Here is a 20,024-nt window from a genome sequence, read left to right on the forward strand (position 1 = left end):
TGGTACCCAGAAAAGAGGGCACCTAGTTACCCAATCCTCAGTCTATCCATTCTAAACACCTTCCTGGTGATTTCAAAATGCTCATCCTCCCAACAGTTGCTACCCATGCTGTCCCAGGATGCTTGGCTAGCCACATTAGACCTAAAAGAGGTCTACCTCCACATTCCTGTCATGGAATCATGCAGGGAATATCTCCATTTCAGGGCAGGATCTCAGCACATTCAGTTCTATGTGCTTCCCTTTGGCTTATATACTGCTCCCAGAGTTTTCACAAAATGTCTGGCTCCGGCCATTGCCTTTTGCAGACAAAGGAATATCCAGATTTACCCATACATAGATGACTGCCTAATTCGGGCAGACAGCCAGGAAAAGCTGCTCAAGCCCCTGGCCTTGCAAAGTCCCTACTAACCTCTGTAGGGTACACAGTCAACAAAAAGAAATCCAAACAGGTACCCACCCAAAGGATTATATTCCTGGGAGCAAGCCCGGACACAGCTTCCCAGATGGCATTCCTTACACCAGGAAAGCAAATTTTCCTGACAGTCTACTTCTCTCAACTAGCCACCAGACCCCAGCTGTCTGCAAGGAAAATCCTATAAGCTCTGGGGTTCATGGCATCGTGCATACTACTCATTCCATATGCCAGACTGCATATGAGGAAACTTCAGTGGTACCTAAAAAGCCTTTGGTGTCAACACTCTCAAGACCTGGAGATTCTTGTACCTTGGTGGGCAACAGCATGCTCACACAACAGGGGATTACCTTTCTCACCACCCCCCTGCCGCCCAGACCCACACCACAGACTATGCCTGGGGTGCACACCTGGACAGTAGGTGCATACAGGACCAATGGAGCCCACAGCAAATCCATCTGCACATCAACCAAAAAGAGATGATAGCTGTCCAGCACGCCTTGATAGCTTTCAAGCCCCTTCTCCACCCAGGGGCTCTCCTGATCAAAACAAACACCACCACTGTGATGTGGTATATCAAGAAGCAAGGAGGGACTCACTCCTACCCTCTCTGCAGGCTTTTCATGACCATTTGGCACACAGCCTCTGCCATACAACTCCACCTGTTAGCACAATTCCTACCAGGTTCTCTCAACTCTCTGGCAGACCAATTAAGCAGAAATCTTCTGGACCCACACAAGTGGCAACTCAACAGAACCACCTTCACCCTAATAACTTAGAAATGTGGTACCCCGAAGGTCGACCTCTTTGTCTCCCACAACAACTATCAGCTCAGCAAGTTCTGCACTAGGGAGCATCACTGCATGGCTTGGAAAGTGGATGCCCTGTCCTTCCCCTGGGTCAATCTATCGGTCTATGCCTTTCCTCCACTACCGGTCATCCCCAGGGTACTGTTCAAAATATAGGAGGAAAAACCAAGGCCAGTTCTTATAGCTCCAGACTGGCCTTGCCAGCACTGGTACCCCTTGCTGCGCAGCCTGTCCCCACTGCCACCATTGCAACTTCCTGAGATTCCAGACTTCCTGACCCAGAGGGAAGGGGAATTCATGCATCCCCAATTGCAGGGGCTCAATTTGGCAGCTTGGCTTATTCCCTAACACCCGATCAGTCTGCCAACCTCAGTAAACAGGTTCTAGATGTTATGGGTAAAGAACATTATGCCCTTTTTTGTTAGTTTTTTTGTTAGTTTTTTTTTTTTTAAAGATTAGCTATGAGCGTAATTTGTAGTCTCTCTGAGAATTTAGGAGTAACTGACCTTTGAGGCTTATATCAAATATATGGAGCTTGCATATAAAGTAGGCTTCCTTATAAAGTGAGGGACTAGTACCTTTTAAAGCTGTAACATTTTAAGACATTACCATGTAATGGTAATTGTGTACTATTTAATGTTATCGTTGTGCCTGCTTTTAAAATTAATCTGTCTTCAACAAATAAGTAACAAAGTAACATGTGGTGAATTTCCCCAGCCACTGTCTCCCATTAGCATTGAAGTCACATAGGAGTAACCAGGACAAGCAGATTTAATGTTTCGATCATGGCACTTGCTGTGGAAGCAGGCAGTTATATTTGATATTGAAAGTGAATCTCTGCACTGAGATACATGGAGGAGTTTATCAGCGATATGCAGAAAATGGCTCATTTTTCTCCTGTGAGAATTGGAAAAATGCGTAAAACTACGTCATAGTTTATAGCAGTGCATACTGCTTTTAAATGTGACACTATTAGAACCCTACAGCAAAATGTTCTCAGCTGTCCTAGTACTGAGGAAGCTGGAGGGGGGGGGGTTAGTTGGTTTGTTTTTTGTCTAACCCCATGCCTGCTGGCCATCATGGCCTTTGCAGTCATGCCCATTCATTCATTCCCCATCAGATGACAACTATCCACAAGCAGTCATCTGCACAACTCTAAAGGTTTTTTATCTTTTCTTACTCCCTCCTCTTGGGGCTGACATTCTGGCTTACAGATACAAAGCTGTGCTGTGCCTTCTCTTTTGAGTATGTGCTCTGTGTATCTATGCTACATGAAGGCTACAGTGCAGGTGATGCTTAGAGCTAAGCATGTTTTCCTAGCCCATATGCTGTATGCCCCTTTCCCTCAAGTGGGTGCCAGCAGTGCACTGGGTGCGACCTCATTTTCTTTAGATTGGGTGATCTAGTTGGCTGTTCCAGTGCCTAAACTGCTAGTTAATCATGCATCGTTTGCAGTCAGGGCTTTATCCTGATATGCCACAGAGCTGATTTGAAAGTGGCTGACTGATGGTTTATAGTAAAAGCCATTTTATGATATAGGCTTCTTGCTGATTCCAGTATATTTTGTCTGATCTTTCCCAAGGATGCTATAAGTAGGCAGTGCCATCTTGATATGGTTGCATTGCCTTCTGACAGGTGTCTTTGAGACCTTTTCTGCAGTAGCATTGACTGGGATCTTACCATTCTCCCAGGCAAGGGCACATCTTTGCATCAATGTTGATACTGGCATGCCCATAATGAAGGGGTAGTACTTCACCGCCTTAATCCATTACTACCACAGTGGTAGTTAAGGATGCTCACATATGGCAGTGAAGAGATTTGGAGCATTTTTTTTTTTTTAAGTGACTATGACTGACAATCCCAGATTTTATGTTCATGTGCTTTAGATGCTGACAGATAAGAACAGAACTTGTTTCTGATTAGGTTTTTCTGATTAAACAATGTTTTCCTGCACATGGAAGGCCATTTTAGGCTTACTTATATGATAAAAGGAATTTTAAAGAAAAACATGGAGTTTTCTTGAATCAAATCTTACAGTGTAAGAGATTGTCTGCGTCATCCATACCTAACATTAGTGATGCACCTTTCTTATGGAAGAGGTTTGGTTATACCTTTCCTTCTGTTTTGGATATGACACATTTAGTTTCCTCGTCTGTAGTTAGTAATGGCATGTCCTACAGTCTCATTTCCTTTGCAATGACAGTTTCTCTGGTTTGCTTAAGTTTCATGACCCTTGAACATTTAACATGGCTGTGTCTCATAGCATAAATAGGATTTGGCATATCTCAAACAGATGGAAGGATGGTGAGCAGGTTTTACTATGAATAAGTAATATACTGAACTAACTTTAAGAAGAAAGAGATGAAAAAGTATAGTAGACTGATGGTGTCTGACTGTGAATAACCCATTGATTAGTGTTCTAGTGTGAAAGCTGAGAAATTGTTTTTAAAAAGCCAGTGAAGGTCATCAATTTGGGTAAATTCTGTCTACTTGCTAGTAGTTACACTACTACTAGAATGCTAGTAAAGAAGTTTGGAAAAGGTAACAGAAAATAAACCAGAAAATAATTATTCTGGCCAAAAAGAACCTCACAGTTCAGGAAACAGGAGTTCAAGTTGCAGCTTTAATATGAGAGATTGTTTCCATTAATTTAGAGGAAAAATCAGATGTACTCCAGGGTGTGTTACGAAAGTGAAATACAAGAGGAATATATAAATTCAAACTTATGAAATGCTGTGAAAATAGAATAAACTTTAAGTAGCCTTTCAGGTGAGTTTATAACATTTGGCAAATGGATTGGTGTTCCACAGTAGGATTTGTTAATTGTAGTATGCCATGTGTGTCCAATCTGGCCATCAGAAAGTAGCAGAGACCTACATTAGTGATCATGCAATACTAACAGAAAGAGTTACTGCTGACAACACTCTGGCAGGATAGAATAATTAAAGGTTAGGAACTCCAGAATTAATGTGGACAGTTAAACAATGTACAGCAGGCAGAAAAGAAGAACGTTTATTCCAGCAATCTGGGGATGCTGAGATGTAGGTATGCAATTCAAATACTATATCCATCTCTCCAGATTTTCTTTCCTGGAAGAGCAGATGTTTTTGAAAGCATAACAGGCTATGACGGTAGTAGTTCAGCCAACAAAATAGTGAACTAGCAAGCTGAAGGGGGCTCTGCCTCTGTCTTCTACAGTAAGAAAATAGTCTCCCATGTTTACTAAACATTACAAACTGGATGTGGTCTCTAGAGCCAGTTGGTTTTGCTAGAACTGTTTTTTCAGTGATTTCTGAATTCTTGTTCTACTCCATCTGCCTTCTGTCATCTCATTTGTAAGGGTTACTGCAACAGTGGTTTAAAGGAGAACAATGGGATATTAAAGCAGATTGCTCAAACTGCTGTGTCTCTTTTAGTCCCTGTTATTTAATCCTGGTTTAAAAAAATAATCGCCACAGCTTTAAAATGTAATCCACTCTACTGTTTTACCTCGTAGGCTTCTACCTTTCTGTACTGTTTTAGTTTGTTTGAAAACTCAGTTGAAAAACCTCTAGCTGGCTCTTAATTGCTGATGTCATGTCTGCCAGACCTCTTGCTGTAGTTACCAGGATGTTTCCTCCCACAAAGTGATGCAACCACTACCTTATTTGCATGCTGTATAGAAGAGGCAATGAACCTTCCACATAGTAATGTCAGAGCCTTGCCCAGCCCACTCTAATCTAAACGACAAACTAAAATCTCAATTATCTGAACAGCCCTACTGATGTGACAATGTGCACTGAGAAAGTACAGGCAACAGTACAGTAACAGCTGCATGAACAAAGAGCATACATTTGCAATGACCATGCGTACACATTAATTGCATCTTTTTACATAGGAAGCAGATGTCTGTCACAATAGCCAACACTACATAAGATTGCATGAAATATGTGATACCTTAATCTTAAATTACCAACTTAAAAAAAAATGTGACTACTGTCATGCAAGTACGTGAACTATATCATGTTTATAGTCTATCACTTGTTAGCTATGTAACCAAACTGGAAGGAAAGAAACTGGAAGGAAAGAAACTGGAAGTTTGATGGTTTGCAATGCTGTGATTTCTCCCAGTGCTATGGAGCTCAGATCTAAATTTGAGAGCAGGAGGAGTGCAACAAAAAAAGTGCCCCACTATGTAAGGAAGGAAAGGCTGTGACAAAACAGTACATTAGTCTGGTCATAATGGGTCAAATTACCCTTAGCACTTTGACAGCTAGGGAAGGTAGGTGTGAAGGGGGAGGGGAAATACCATGAAAGAACTACAATTCAGACATCACAAAAGAATTCAAGTTAGCATTTCTAAGAGGAAGCAGCAATAAAATGCACTTTTCAGTTATGTTCTGTGGCACTTGTACTGCTTGTGTTTGAAGTAGTCATTGAAAAAGGAAAAAAATGTTAACCAAAGCTAGGTGACAACACAGCAGTGAATGGCTGTAAAATCAGTGCAGTGACAGGACCTTTAGGGAAAAAGTGGCAGATACAATGCAATTATTTAGAGACAGAGAATGAATTCTGGGATACCTAGAGGCAGACTATAAACAATCAGAGTTACTTCAAGATGCCAGACCCCATGTGGTCAGATGCAGAAATTATGTATAAAAATATCTAAAAACCTGTAAATAGTCCCAGAGTTGTGTTAAAATGTAGGAAACACTAAACCACGATGAAGTAAACTTGTTTTTTGAGTCTGTGGATGCGGTTTTCCAGAACATAGTACAGTTTATATAAGTAACTTACTAAAACAGTAGATGTTTGAATAGATCAATTTTATATCACTAAGAGGACTTCCTTGGTGGTTGCATACTGATCAACAGGTTGATTACAACTCTTCCAGTGTGAAAAACAAACTCTGACAAGCAGGCAGTAAAAGCCATTTATTAGGGTAAAATTGAGTTACAGGTTAGTCATTGCACTGTTTGGATGTCAGAAACTAAGAAACTTGGAAGAAGGAGAAAATCGACTAGGAAAGAAGAAAACTCTGGTAGCAGTTGTTCAGCAAAAATATATCAGGTTTCAGTCTCAGTTCAGGAGATGGCTTCCAGTAATTGAGGTAAAAATAAATCCAGTGCATTCAGCGATGTTAACAATAAATGCGACACTGTATAAATGCATTCAGTCAATAGACAGAAGGCTGAAAAGAATAGAAGAAATTTGAAGTAACTATTCAGATGAGCCACTAAAACTGCAGAAATCAACAGCTGAAACGAAGGAAAGGCTGGTTGAATGGAGACTTCTCAAGAACTGTCACAAAATGATAGAGCTGGAAGACCAAGAGAAAGCCTGAAATTTTCTGGTGTACCAGGCAAACTGAAGGGAGCAGGTTGCAGTAATTTTATGATTATACAAATAAGCAACTGTATTGGTATTCCACTAGAAGAACTGTTAATATAAAGGGCGCATTGTTTGTTTCATGTCTGGCCCATGTTAAAGAAGCCAAGATGAAGTCATATCAACGACTGGAGCTGCTCCTGAGAAAAATGTGGCAGAGGGGTAAATTATTACCGGATGGGGATACCAGAGTGTTCAGGGAAAATGATTATTCACTTCACACCAGGCAGAAGAGAAGCAAGTTCATCCATGCAATCAGATGGTGTTGAGAGGCCGGGGGGGACTTAAGTTGCTATATTCAGTTGTCTACAGAGCATCTTTTTAAAGAAAGAGCAAAGACATTCTTGGATACAGAACAGGCAAAGGGTTAAAAAAAAAAGTTTAGCAAGCAAAAAAGTTAGCCAGTAAGTTGAGAGAGATTTTGCTTCTCATTCCTCAGATAATGGCACAGCCTATAGATAGAACTTGCACCTAAAACTTTTTTCCAGTGTTTAGAAGGAAAGTGATTGGGCAACAGAAAAAAGCATGGGAGCTAATGAGAAAAATGTGGTGCATTGGATTTGAACCAAAGACCAGTGCTGGGTGATCAAAAAGAAAGAGGAGGATTAGTAAGAATTTTAAAGTAGGAAATTTGCAAACTACAGAGGGATTTGTCTGTAAGATAAATTTGGACATGGGAATTGTGCTTCTGAAAGAAAAGGAGGAAAGAGAAAAAGACCACGTTTGAGGACTATTTTAAACTAGTTCTGGACTATAAAGTAACTTTCCACTTTGTCATTAATGTTTAGAAAGTAAATGAAGGGAAGAAACTGTAAACCCCAAAAAAGTTCTCCTCTTTTCTTAGCAATAAGTGTATAAACTGTAAACTTTTTCTTTTAATGTATATAACAAAAATCTTGAAGGCAAGTGATTTTCATTGTAAAGTAGTTATGTATAGTTTGCACAGGTAATTCTGAATGTGAGGCTCGGAGGTCTTATCAGTGACTGTTAATTCTAGTGATGTTAAAGAAGGAATGTACTTTTTTTTAATTTTTTTCATTACTGCCAGAAGAAATCGCAGATGCCAAACGTACTGTCTGCAGATACAGGTAATAAATTAAGAAGTGACTGAACAATTAACTATGAGGTACTTGTTTGAATAAACATTAAAATTAGTACTTAAGTTACAAATAACTCACTGAAAATAAATTTTCTGTTACGCTGGAGAAAATACAAGCAGATGCATTCTACCTCTGAATGAGTCGTAATACAAAATCTGTTGATTTAATGACAGCCAGGGCATATTTTTAAGGCTATAATTCAGTTAATTGAGAAAGTATGCAAGCTGTTTGTCACATTAAGGAGGGAAATTGAGATGGGCAAGAGAGGATGGTGTGGGTGCAGAACAGAACATGGGCTCATTATCAGCATGACTAAACCTAACTTTAAGATGGGTGAAGCCTGTGGGTGCAGCTGTATCTCTGGGGTATCTGCCTATATATGAATAAATACTTTTTCTCATGCTTGTCTATGCTTTTTGTAATTTAAAAAGGTTGGGAGTTTGAACGTTAAAATGTATATTTTTTTTTAATGTTTTTTTTTAAACTAAAAGTCTGAGGAAAATGTTACATGGGTTTTAAAAAGAGACCAAGGAGCTGCAGTTGTATAAAAATTCAACATGCCATACAGTTGTGTGCAAGCAAGTTAGGAAAGTATGTTCAGAAAAATATGTATAGCATTTAAAAGTAATGACAGTCATTCTGACAACACTTATCAGTTATATGGAATGTGAATGACATTATTGGTGTAGACAAGCAGATAATTGTTGAAATAAGACATGTTTGGTACAAATGGCAATGTTACAGGAGACACTTTCACAGAAATGAGCATGTCAGTTTGGCTAAGAAAGGATTCCAAAATGGTTATTCAGTTGAGTATCACAGAGAGGAAAATGATTGCATACGGTGCTCCAGTAATAGAAGAGAAACAAGATAGGGTAAATTTGTGGTAAAGGGGGTTATTGACAAGGAAGGTTTGACATGGGCTTGTATTTAAATCCCATGTACAACTACTGTTAAGGAGAATTATGGAAGAGGTGGTTTCCAGCAGGGAATGTTTGAGTGGGGGCTGGAACCTGATATAAAATGGTGAAAATTTGTCAGGGGAACTTAGAAGGCAAAATATAACAATGGGATAGATTTGTAAATGTTTAAGAATATTTGGAATGGAAGGTGTGACAGTACTAGTAGGAACCTAGACAGTGTATATGTCATTCTAAAAGTTATAGTATTTGGGCTAGACTGGACAGAAACTGTTTCACAAGTGGATGGGTATTTAATTGGCAGGTTTTGAAACCCAGCCAATAACTGTTCCAGATCATGTGCCGGTGACGATTTAAGATAAAGGTGCAGGATAATCAAGTAAAAACAAGACAGACACTTCCTACTTTCCTATTAAAACAGAGAATTTTGATTTCTTCAGAAGGGATAACAGAGGAGTGGGATAAAATGAAATTTAAAAATGTTGTAGAAATGAGAGAGAGAGATGGGAAAGAAGTCGTAGGAGGTTACTAGGCTAATGACCCTAGGGCCCTTAAAGCCTAGCCTAGAGTTTGTCCCCAGAAAGAAACCTCAGTCAGCACCTGTCACCCCTGTCAGTGTGGGACACAGGTGGAACCCCTGGGACATATTTGTGGTTTCACATCCAGGTTGCGCTTGACAAGAGTCAGTCAGGTATTCTGTTTGATTTGTATGGGAAGTCTGTTCCAGAGACAGGGCAGCCTCTGGGAGACCAATCTGTGTCTCCACTAGGTTTTGTTGATGTCCCATATTAGATTCAGGTCTTTTGCGCAGATAATGCACAAGGAGTTAAGACTTCTGGATATGGAGCATCTCTAGTAGGGCAGGGTCCGAGATTGTCTTGTAGGCGAGACACAGACCACCCCTGAGCAACCTGTATGATACCAAGTTGAATGATAGTGTTTTGAGCCTGTCCACATAGGACAGGTGTTGGAGGCCATGGATTCTCTCTGAGGTATTTCTGTGGCCTTTCCAGTTGGTACAGATGTTTGGAGAGGTACATACGAAACATGAACAGAAAACACTTCCAGTAGCACTGAATGTCTGGCCCAGACAAACAAAATATAAAGAAGAAATGCCAGCCAGACAACCACACTGAAGAACATGAACTGTAGCTAAACTATTTATTCACATAAAAGCAATTTAAAATCAAAAGATAAAATAACTGAACAAAGCATTAACATTCATATCCTGAAGTACAGTTTGCTCCCATCACTTCAAATAAGAAAAATAAACCAGTTAAGTCCATTATAGGAGCCTGCGCCCCCTTAATGCCAGTTTTAAAGGCATAACACCATTTAAGCCAGGATATTCATTGGGCCCGAGATCAGCAATCCATTTCATTTCCATAATTTCTGTAGAATTACGGAAATTGCTACCGCAAGGATTGTCCCTTTGAATGTATAGCACCATAAAATACAAATTATGTTCAGGGTGACTGTTCACATGCTGCGCGAGGGCATTATGTCTTGCATTAGTTCTGATGTCTCTAGTGTGTTGCAAGATATGTTCTTTAAATAATATATTTGTCTTTCCTATATAGAAACAGGAGCATCTGGTGCACATATCCAAGTAAATTACATTTTTAGTTGAGCAATCAGCATAGAGGTTTGGTTTATATATCTGCTTCATTGTAGGATGTATAAATTCATTGCTCTGATTAATAAGGGAGCATGCTTTACACTTTCTGCAGGGATGCGTGCCTATTCTATCAGATCTTATAAAGCTGTTTATAGGGGCTAGAAAATCCCTTGCATACAAGTGGCTTTAAGTTCATGTTATTTTTAAAACAAAAAGAAGGTTCCGTGCCTATTATTCTTTTAATGTTCTAATCAAGCATGTGAAGTTTCCAGTTGTTCCTGACAATATAACAAAATAGTTCTTGTATCACTACTATAAGCCAAGTTGTAACACTCATTTTATTATGTTAAGGTTGTTTTCTCAAGGCATCTTGATTAAATTGCCTTGAGTACCATGGTCATCCCATTTTAGTCCTTTCCTGCTTGATATGTCTAGATGTTTCCATTATTACCAGATCATTATATCCACATTCCTGAAACTGTTTGATTAATCTCTTGGTTTCTTCAAATTCAGCTTCTCTAGTACAAAGCCTAGATGTTCTCAGTAGTTGACTTTTCATTATATTAGGAAATGCATGACTGATGGTTATAAGGTGTTCTTATAACATTTTTTTCTGACTACGGAGGTCTATATCTCCCTTTCTCTGTCAATAATTAATCTGATGTCCAGAAAATCTATGTTCCTTGCAGAGAAGTTCATAGTGAATTTAAAAAATGAAGTGGTTCCTTCAAAATATTGTAGGAACTTTTCTAGTTCTACCTTTCTTCTCCATAAAAAGAATACATCAATGAATCTTTTATAAAAAGGAATATACGTATTCCATTCATTGTCATCAATGAAAATTTGCTCCTCTTCCCAGTATGCAAACACAATGTTTCCGTAACTGTTGGCACGGGTTATGCCCATGACAACACCCCACTGCTGCAGATAAAGTTCATTGTTAAACATAAACACATTATTCTCCAGTATGAAGTAATATATATTATATTTGTGTCATTGCCACATCATACAGATCCTTTTCTGGTATGAAGTTTTTTATAACTTCAATCTCATATCGATTTGGTATCATAGTAAACAAATTCTTGACATACATAGTGACCATGAGTAATTCATCCTTGTAGCCATAGATACTATTAAATTCATATAAGCATTTCAAAAAATGCTCCGAGTCCTTTAATGCCATAGGAGCTTTTGATAGTAGTTTGAGTTGTTATTCCACCCATATAAACATGGGCTCTAATCCAGGCATTGCCCGATAGAATGGTTTTTAAAGGAGGAATATTGGGGTCTTTATGTACTTTAGTTAGACAGTTAAAAGCAGGAATCAATGGATATGTTGAAATAATCATAAAGATCCTCTGTTAATTGACGTACAACCACTAGTTCTTTTAAGGTATCTCTCACATTCTGAATTATATTATTCAAAGTGGTTCTATTTTATTTTCCTGTACGTTGTCTCCTCCTTAAGCATGCGATCCACCTTATTAATATAATCAACTTTTTCCATGATCACCACTGCTCCACCCTTCTCAGTTGGTCGAATAACTATGTGCTGGTTGTTTAGATCCTTCAAAGCTTCTCTCTCCTTTGCATTTAAATTATAGAACTCACACCGATGTTTTGAATTAATATACTCACTTGTTTTATTTTCACAAACTTTTTGGAACATATCAACTGTTGGATGAGACGGTGGCATAAATGTACTAAGTTTTCTTAATCTGGCATCATAACCATCATTGGTATCACCAAACATTTTATGTAATAACATCTGCAAGTAAATCTTAAATCTACCACCACATCATGTAATTTAGATGGTACAGATGGAACAATAATTAAACTTCTAAGTATATTAGTCTGTATTTGTGCTGAACCTATCTGCTAGCAGGTTGGCTAAGTCAACAGGATCCGTGTAGGTGATACTGCTAAGTACTAATTTGGAACAAACCTGGGTGTTGCCATGGAGGTTCCTGACGTAACTGAAGAAGGCTTTGTGGTTTCCCTTTGTTTTGGAGGCTAGTTTCGGTTCATAATTAGCTTTGGAGGCTTTCATTAGTGATCTAATTTGCTTGTTGAGGCTAAGGAGGGAGTTTTTCCAATTTGGGATTTGTTCCTTTATGCCCTTGGGCAGCAGTGTCTTCCTTTTGTTGTAAAACCTGTTGATAAAGGATGTCCACCAAATAGGTTTGTGTTTCCTTGAGGAGCAGGTTTTAGTTCTGTTGGGTATGGCTGCGTCCATGCAGTCGTACAGGTGTTTGTGTACTGCATTGACATACTGTTCTGTATAGTTATCTGCATCCTCTGAGGGGGGGCTGTGGTGTTAAGCTGCAGATATCCTCCTTTAGGAGGTTGTAGTCGGCTTTTGAGAAGTTTTTTTAGCTTGTTTACAGCTTGGGGGGGGGGGGTGAGATAGAAACTTCGAACGAGATAGTCCAGTGATCTGATCTCACCAGGGAAAAACGTACTATGGGAGTGGTGCAGCAGTCGCACATGTTGGTGAGAACCAAGTCCAGAACGCTATCTCCCCTTGTGGGGAATGAGACAAGCTGGTCTAGTGTGTTAGAATTGATGAAGTCAAGGAATATGAGTGCATTAGTGCAGGAATAGTTCACCCAGTCAATGGTGAGGTAGTTGGTCACCAAGGGTCAGAGTGTTAGGGGGTACCTTGATGGAGTCATGTAGATCTAGGTAAGAGGAGTGGATGTCCTGAGTCATGGAGGGGGATCTATAGTCAGCTATAACTTGGATGGGTGTCTAGCCAAAATCATTTGTACCTGGAATAGTTGGTGTGTCATGCTGGCAAACCAGTCTGGAGGTGTACCTGTATTTATTGAAGATAGACTCCACCACCCTTAGTCTTCCTGACCTCATTTTGGGGTCATAATGTACGGAATGAGGAGTAACCTGGTAAGGCAGGGGTTCTCTCCGCAGCCTTGAGCCAAGTTTCTGTGACAGCACAGACATCGGCATCTTCCAGTGCAAGGAGAACCTCCAGTGAGTGCATTTTCAGGTTAAGGCTCCAAGTGTTAAGCAGCATGACCTTCAATTTGTTTTTTGACAGATCTTTTATGTTGGAAGATTTTTATTTGGAACATTGGCTAAAAAAGTCACAATGGGGGAGGTGAAAGCCTTCTCCAGGATCTGGAATCCCAGTGGTGATGTAGAGGCTATCTCTGGCAAAGAATCAAGAAATGTCAACCATGTCATCCCAGGCAGTCAGATGCTAGATCTCCTTGGAATGACACCAGAAACCAAGCCAAATGTTGAAGTCAGTTATTTTTTGTTGGTATTGTGGTTAACATTCTTGGTGAAGGTAGAATGTTCTTAGGGCTAATGTCATACCTGCCTGGGACACGTACTTTGAGAGCTCAGCCATGTCTCTCTTCATATAGTCCAGGGAGGTACATCTTAAGTCATTCACACCAACATGGACAATGACTGCGTCATACTTGTACTTGCTGTGGAGAGTGTTAAGTGCGTGTGTGATGTGGCAGATTCTGGCACCAGACAGGCAACTGATCGTGACCTTCTCCTTGTCGAGCCTGGTGAGGGGGACATGGGTGTATCTCACAACTGAGTCGCCATTGACTAGTATATTTGGTTTGTTATGCCTTGTGGACTGTGATAGTTAATTGTTTTGCCTTATGGGCTGAGTTTGTGAGACACTGGTGTGTTGTCTGCTGTGTGAGATGTGTTTGGTGTGTGGAATGTTTGTGAGTGTGTTTTGGAGGTCTCTGCTGTTTAGGTAAGTTTTAATTGAGGACCTCTACATAGGTGTGTGTGCGTCATGCTTGGCTATGTGATGAGTGGTGGTTGTGCTAGCAATCTCCTCTTTGTCAGGAGTACTGACTGTGGTGCGAGAGACCATGGATTCCAGGTTACTGATGTACATGCATTTCTCAGAATTAGAAGAATTGTGTGCTAGGAGAAGAGAGTTGTCAGAAAAAATGAGGCAGTTGCTATACTCTCTCACTGTGCCTATGTCGACCAAGGTAGCAGGAGAAACTGATGGAAATTGTCCAGCCATAGAGTTCCGAATACTTGGGCGGACTTTTGGAGAGAGGGTTTTGATAAGGGCTTGTCCACAAGAGGATAGACCAAAAAAACCTTCTTAAATGTAAAGTAACTGGCCTAAAGCACAAGTGCTAAAACCAAAACTAAGATGCTTAGAATAACAGATAAATGTAATCAGGCAACTAACAAGCAGTAGTAAATGCAGCAGAATAAAAGCAGTTGAACACTTGAGTGCACAGCAAAAATAAGGTGATAAAGTAGGAAGAACACAATTATAGTAAAAGCAGCTGAATGAAGTGTAATTTTTCTGGTTTTGTTTTGCTTTTAAGTGGAGAAGGAGGAAACAGAAGATAGATCAAGATTAAGAAACTAAGGGGTTTGGCCTTCCCAAATGTTCTCTCTCTACTCAGTAGACTGAGCTGATGAGATGGGACAGGGAGGAGTGTCCAAAATCAAAGAAGCAAAGGGGTAGTCCTTCCCATATCATCTCAGTGTTCTCAATTTTACAGGCGGGGAGGGCAATTCCAAAGCCACCAGATTTAAGAGTACAACAACACTTGGATGGGAGGACGAGAAAAGCAAACAAAGCAGACAGAAGAGGCCAGCAATAGACAATGAAGCAAATATATAAATGCAGTTAGTATAAATCAAGTGCAAAAAAAGCATACTTATAAGTTTGGTATATCAGATGGTTAGAGTCCAACACAGCCATGTAGTTAGCTCTGCACAGTTTCACAGTATGTAAGTAGTAGGAATTTTTTAGAGGAATCATCAACGGTTAAATTATTGCAGATTAAGTAGAATCTTGCAGAACAAGAAGAGGTGTAGTTGTCGAGTACTGAAGGAAAAATAAATGAGTGTTTGGATAATATGCATGAGTTTAGAAAGGTCTGAAAAGAAAGTATTTTTGATAACCTGGAGCACAAAAACTATTAGCAGAGTGACTGGCAACAGAATAAAAAGGGGTAATGCCAAACTAAGGGAGCGTGTGACTAGAAAAATAAACAGAGGACCCCCTATAGAGGTATTAAAAAATATATTTAAAATTCTATAAAAATCTGAGTAGAGCAGAGGAATAGGGAAATCGAGAAAAGTTACAAATGTAAATATTTATGAAGACTTAAGCCAAGGAAGATGAGACTGGAGAATTAATAGCTAAGATGGGAGATGATTTAAAAATGTTGTGTAATCAATCAGCAGGGAAGTCTTTCGTAACAAATTGTGGTGTTGTGAAAATTTGAAAGTTGGAAGGGGAGTAGTGGTAAAGATCAGGAATGATCTGATTAGCAGTATTTTAAAAGGAGGAACAGTACCAGCATCTTAGAAAAAACTGTGGTGGATGTGCTTCTCAGGGAATAGAGAAACTTTAAACCCAATGTCGTATAGACCAGCTTCAATTTTGAACCAGGGTTATAAAGCATTTGTGTGTTAGCTAAAGGAAAGGCTAAGGTGTTTCCAAAAACCTGATGGATATGGAAGCATAGTACAAGAAGACTTAATTGTTGTTGATGGGTCTTGATGCAGAGAAGGCATTCAGTAGAGTTAGGTGGGATTTTATGATTAGGGCAATGGCAACATTTGTATTTTTTATAGATTAATGGAGTTAGAAAGATATACATGAAGGCTCAGATGTAAGAATCAAATCAAGGAGGGAGGGTTCCTCTCTGACAAGCTGAGCTTTATTTAGAGGAACCAGGAAGGGGTCCCCTTTCTCCTTTATTAGCCTTACAGACATTGGCAAAGAAAATAAGGGACTCACAAATTCAATGGTATAACTGGTATGTTACTAAAAAAATAGCCTTATTTGCAGATATTTTGTATTTCATAAATCCAGAAAATAATTTTCAGTGTTGTGGAACATTTTGAAACATTTTCATTTTTTCAGGATATAAAATAAATGAGAATAAAATGAAGACCAAAGCAGTAAACTATGTTCCTACACATGAGTTGGTTCAGCAATACTCATATTTATGGGGACATGAGAAGATGAAGTATTTAAGTGTTTGGATTAAAAAAGGATTCTATTAAAGCTGCATCAGTGGAGTAGAGGGATAAAGCCCTGACTATGACCCAGGTCCAATGAATAGCTCGGGCAGTTGACTGGAGTGACAGAGAGGGATTGGTGTGTCTTCCCTGGGTGGGATGCATTTGTTGGTGCCTCTCTGTAAGGGAGGTAGGGTCCAAAGAGGGGAGTTGTCCTTGGACTTGGTTGAGTGTGGAGGGAATGAAAATGGGTGTATAAAAGAAAACCCAGGATGGATGCAAGGACTGCGGAGCCCCCAGGGTATCCTTAGGATCTACAATCACCCCCGAGCAATATCGGAGTAAGTCATTTGGGGGTATACGAGATGAGATGGTAGATTTTGTGTATCTGGAATACTGGAGAGTTGGGACATTAAAATAAGGTTATGGGGATCAATAAAATGGGATTCTATTGTAGCAGTTACTGATTCGTGGATAGAGACTGAACAAAAGGTAATACAAAAAGTGAGAAACCAGAAGCTCTTGATTGAAATGGATAATAAGGTGCAAGCAGTGAATACGTTTAGTTTAGTGTTGTACGCAGGTTAGGCATATATCTTATCAATCCTAGGAGAAACTGTGGACAATAATAAAGAGGTAAAAGCATTTATTTGGTGGGGTAGAGGGTAAGAGTCCATACTAATCCCTCTCCTCTTGACAAGGATGGGAAAGGTTTTGATAGATTTGGGAGAATTTATATTCTTCTACAGTACTTATTTTTAGGATTTCCAACTGTCAAGGTGATTAAGCTTATTAGTCTCTGCTTAGAACGTGAGTATCATTGCACACGTTTCCTGTTCTGAAGACAGAGCATCTTTGTGCAACCTGATTGCTTCTGTTTGCCAGTTGGCTACCACTGTTTGAAATATGCTTATGATTCTGCTGATTCCACTTATAGGTGTACTGTTTTGCTTGATTGCATGGTCAGTATCTCCCTGAGGATGTTTTTTAAGTTGAAATTTTGAATTCTCCCTTAGTAAGTTTTTGGACCATCTACTACAAGCGTCTAACAAAAAAAATACGATTAGAGGTAAGCTGATTCAAAGAATTTTTTTTTTTTTTCAGGATTCCTTCTGCAACCTTTTTCATAAAGCTAAGTAAACACAGCAAGCTGTTGGTAAGCAAATGTTTAAAAAGGAATAGTAAGGAGGTTTCAAAAAGAAAGGAGCACCCCAGAACAAAGGACAGTTTAATAAGAATGAATGACTAAAATACTGTCCTCCCCTTCCTGTTGTGGCAAACCTTTAATCCTTCCAGGATGTCTGATCTTGTGCTTCTCTCTTTGGCAAACTGTACGTTCAGACAGATGGGTTCTAAAAGTAATTCATCAGGGTTACAGATGACAGTGGGAGTCTCTTCATCCTTTTCAAGGGATTTCCTCTCATCCGTCTGCTTGACTGATGGGGTGATAGAACCAGTCCTTCCTCTTCAGCTAGGGTAAGGGTTTTATTCAAGAATGTGTCTGATGCCAAAAAAGGAAGCTTCTTGGTGACAATTTCTTGATCTTTCTTTTCTAAACCAGTTTGTGATGGTGTCCAAATTCAAAATGTTATTCCTTCACAGCTTACCTCTCATTCCCCATTTGAGTTTTCTGATGAGATTAGATTTAAAAGATGCTTATATTCCCTATAGATCCAGATTTCAGATGCTTCTTAAGGTTATCTTTGTGGATCATGCTGTCAGTTCTCTGTATTACCCTTTAGTCTATCCACTGCTCCAAAGGTATTTCCTTAAGTGTCCGTCTCCAGTGATGGCCTGTTGTAGACTACAAGATATTCAGATTTTCCTTACTTAGGTGACTTGCTGTTCATGCAAAGTCTTTTTCAATGTAACTGAAATCTTTCACTTATGTGAGAGGTCTCCTACATAGACTATAGTTCCAGGAGAATATACAAATGTCTTGTTTACCTGCTACTCACAGGAGTGTTTTTTGTGGTGTCTCCTATATAACTTGTTTTTCCACAGGAAAAGCAGAACTGTGTCTAGTTCTGTTCCTGAGTTTTTCCTCTTGGAGCACTCTCTCATCCTGGGAATTTCTCAGGATTCTGGTTCTCATAACACATATGATTCTCATGATTCCTCTGATTAAGACTCCACACGAGAAAAATTTCATGGTACCTCAACTTGTTTGGTGCCAGCATCAACATTTTGGAATATATTGGATTTTAGAAGTAGAAATCTGATCGTATTTGCATATCTTTTACAAAGCACTATGAACTAGATTCCTTCTCCAGGTATACCCCATGCTTTGATAGGTCTAGTCTCTAGGTGCTCCCTAGTAGCCAGTCTCAATCACTCTTGTTTTTTGTGTGTGTTTATGGCCTGGGTGAAAACTTTTTTTTAGTTTCCAAAGATTGAATTTTTTCAGGCTGTATCCTCCCCTCTTTCAGTTGGTGTGAAAGCTGTGAATGACTTGGCACCCAAAGTTTTGGAATCTGACTGGCAGTTACAGTGATCATTCAAACATCTAGTGCTATGGTAAGTTTACTTACACCAATGTTTTTTTTTTTTTTTTTTTTTTTTTTTTTGTGTGGCAATTGGACTGTTCTTGCAACAGTGAAGATTTATTTCAGAACCCAAGAGAGAAAATAAATGAAAAGAGATGGTTGATTTCTAAAGACATTTATGATAGCATTTGGTATGGAAGATGTGAATTCAGTAGAAGGAACGCAAAAAAATACTTCCGTTCACCAAGGTACTATAGCTGGACTAAACTGGGTCTATATTGTGAAAGCGAAAAACCCTATGAGCTAATACCAAAATATCGACCCCTATACCACGAAACACGAAAATCCCGAAAGCACTAAACAGCGGGAAAAAAAAAACGAACTGTCAGTCAGCCAACCCCACCACTACCGGTATACTACCTACCCAAATAAAATAAATAAACCACGTACATACACTAACCAAACCCTACTTCTAACATAAAGTAAAGCACAAAACCCTACTTCTAACCTGACACTAAACTCCACATACACAACTAACTATGAACTTTCCTTAACCCCTCCCTAACCCTCAGGTCTGTAACTACTGCACATGTCCCCTACAGACATACACCCAAACAAAACAATTTCACATAAATACATTTAACAAAACCCTACCTCCAACACTACTAAACCCCACGTACAAAACTATCTATGCACTATCCTTAACCCCTCCCTAACCCTAAGGACTGTAACTACCGCACATTTCCCCTATGGAAGTATACACAAACAAAATAAGTAGCCTACATACATACATTTCACAAAACCCTACCTCTAACCCTACACTAAATCTAACATACATTACTTATCTCTAAGCCCTTACTTTAACCCGCATCCTATCCTAAACTCAGTAACTATCCAGCACTTGCCTTATGCAGCTAATCCACAGACGGGACAACCATGGAAATTCGATCTTTCCATATTCGCGGTTTTCAACTTTCGCTCTAAGTCCACTTCACGCTATAGGGTTCGACGTTTACGTATTCGTGCAAACGTCTTTTCGCTCTCATAATATAGCCCCGACTAAACTGAGTAGAAGTATTTCATAGAAGCACGTTTACTTAATTGAAAGATTTGATACCCATCTGTTAAGTGTAGAGCATCACATTCTCACTTTCCTACTTTGATAAAAAGAAAGGAATTTAAGTTATGTAGTTGATACAGTTCAAGAATTATTAGGACATGTGTAAATATCTACAGAATGGTTAGCTAGTGAGTGGAATGTAATGGAAACAGAATTTAAAATCCTGGTAGAAATATGGAAAATGAATAGTAGGGGAAA

At 39.3% G+C, this 20,024-nt stretch overlaps 1 protein-coding gene across 5 annotated transcripts in view; it reads left to right on the forward strand.

The window, feature by feature from the left end:
• Positions 1–20,024, forward strand: part of LOC122811506 (AP-2 complex subunit alpha-2) — a 2,640,839-nt gene that overhangs the window by 1,150,854 nt on the left and 1,469,961 nt on the right. The window lies entirely within an intron of this gene.

Source organism: Protopterus annectens, chromosome 9.part0 (genome assembly GCF_019279795.1).
Source record: "Protopterus annectens isolate FY-2018-M chromosome 9.part0, PAN1.0, whole genome shotgun sequence".
NCBI classification, from domain to species: domain Eukaryota; kingdom Metazoa; phylum Chordata; order Ceratodontiformes; family Protopteridae; genus Protopterus; species Protopterus annectens.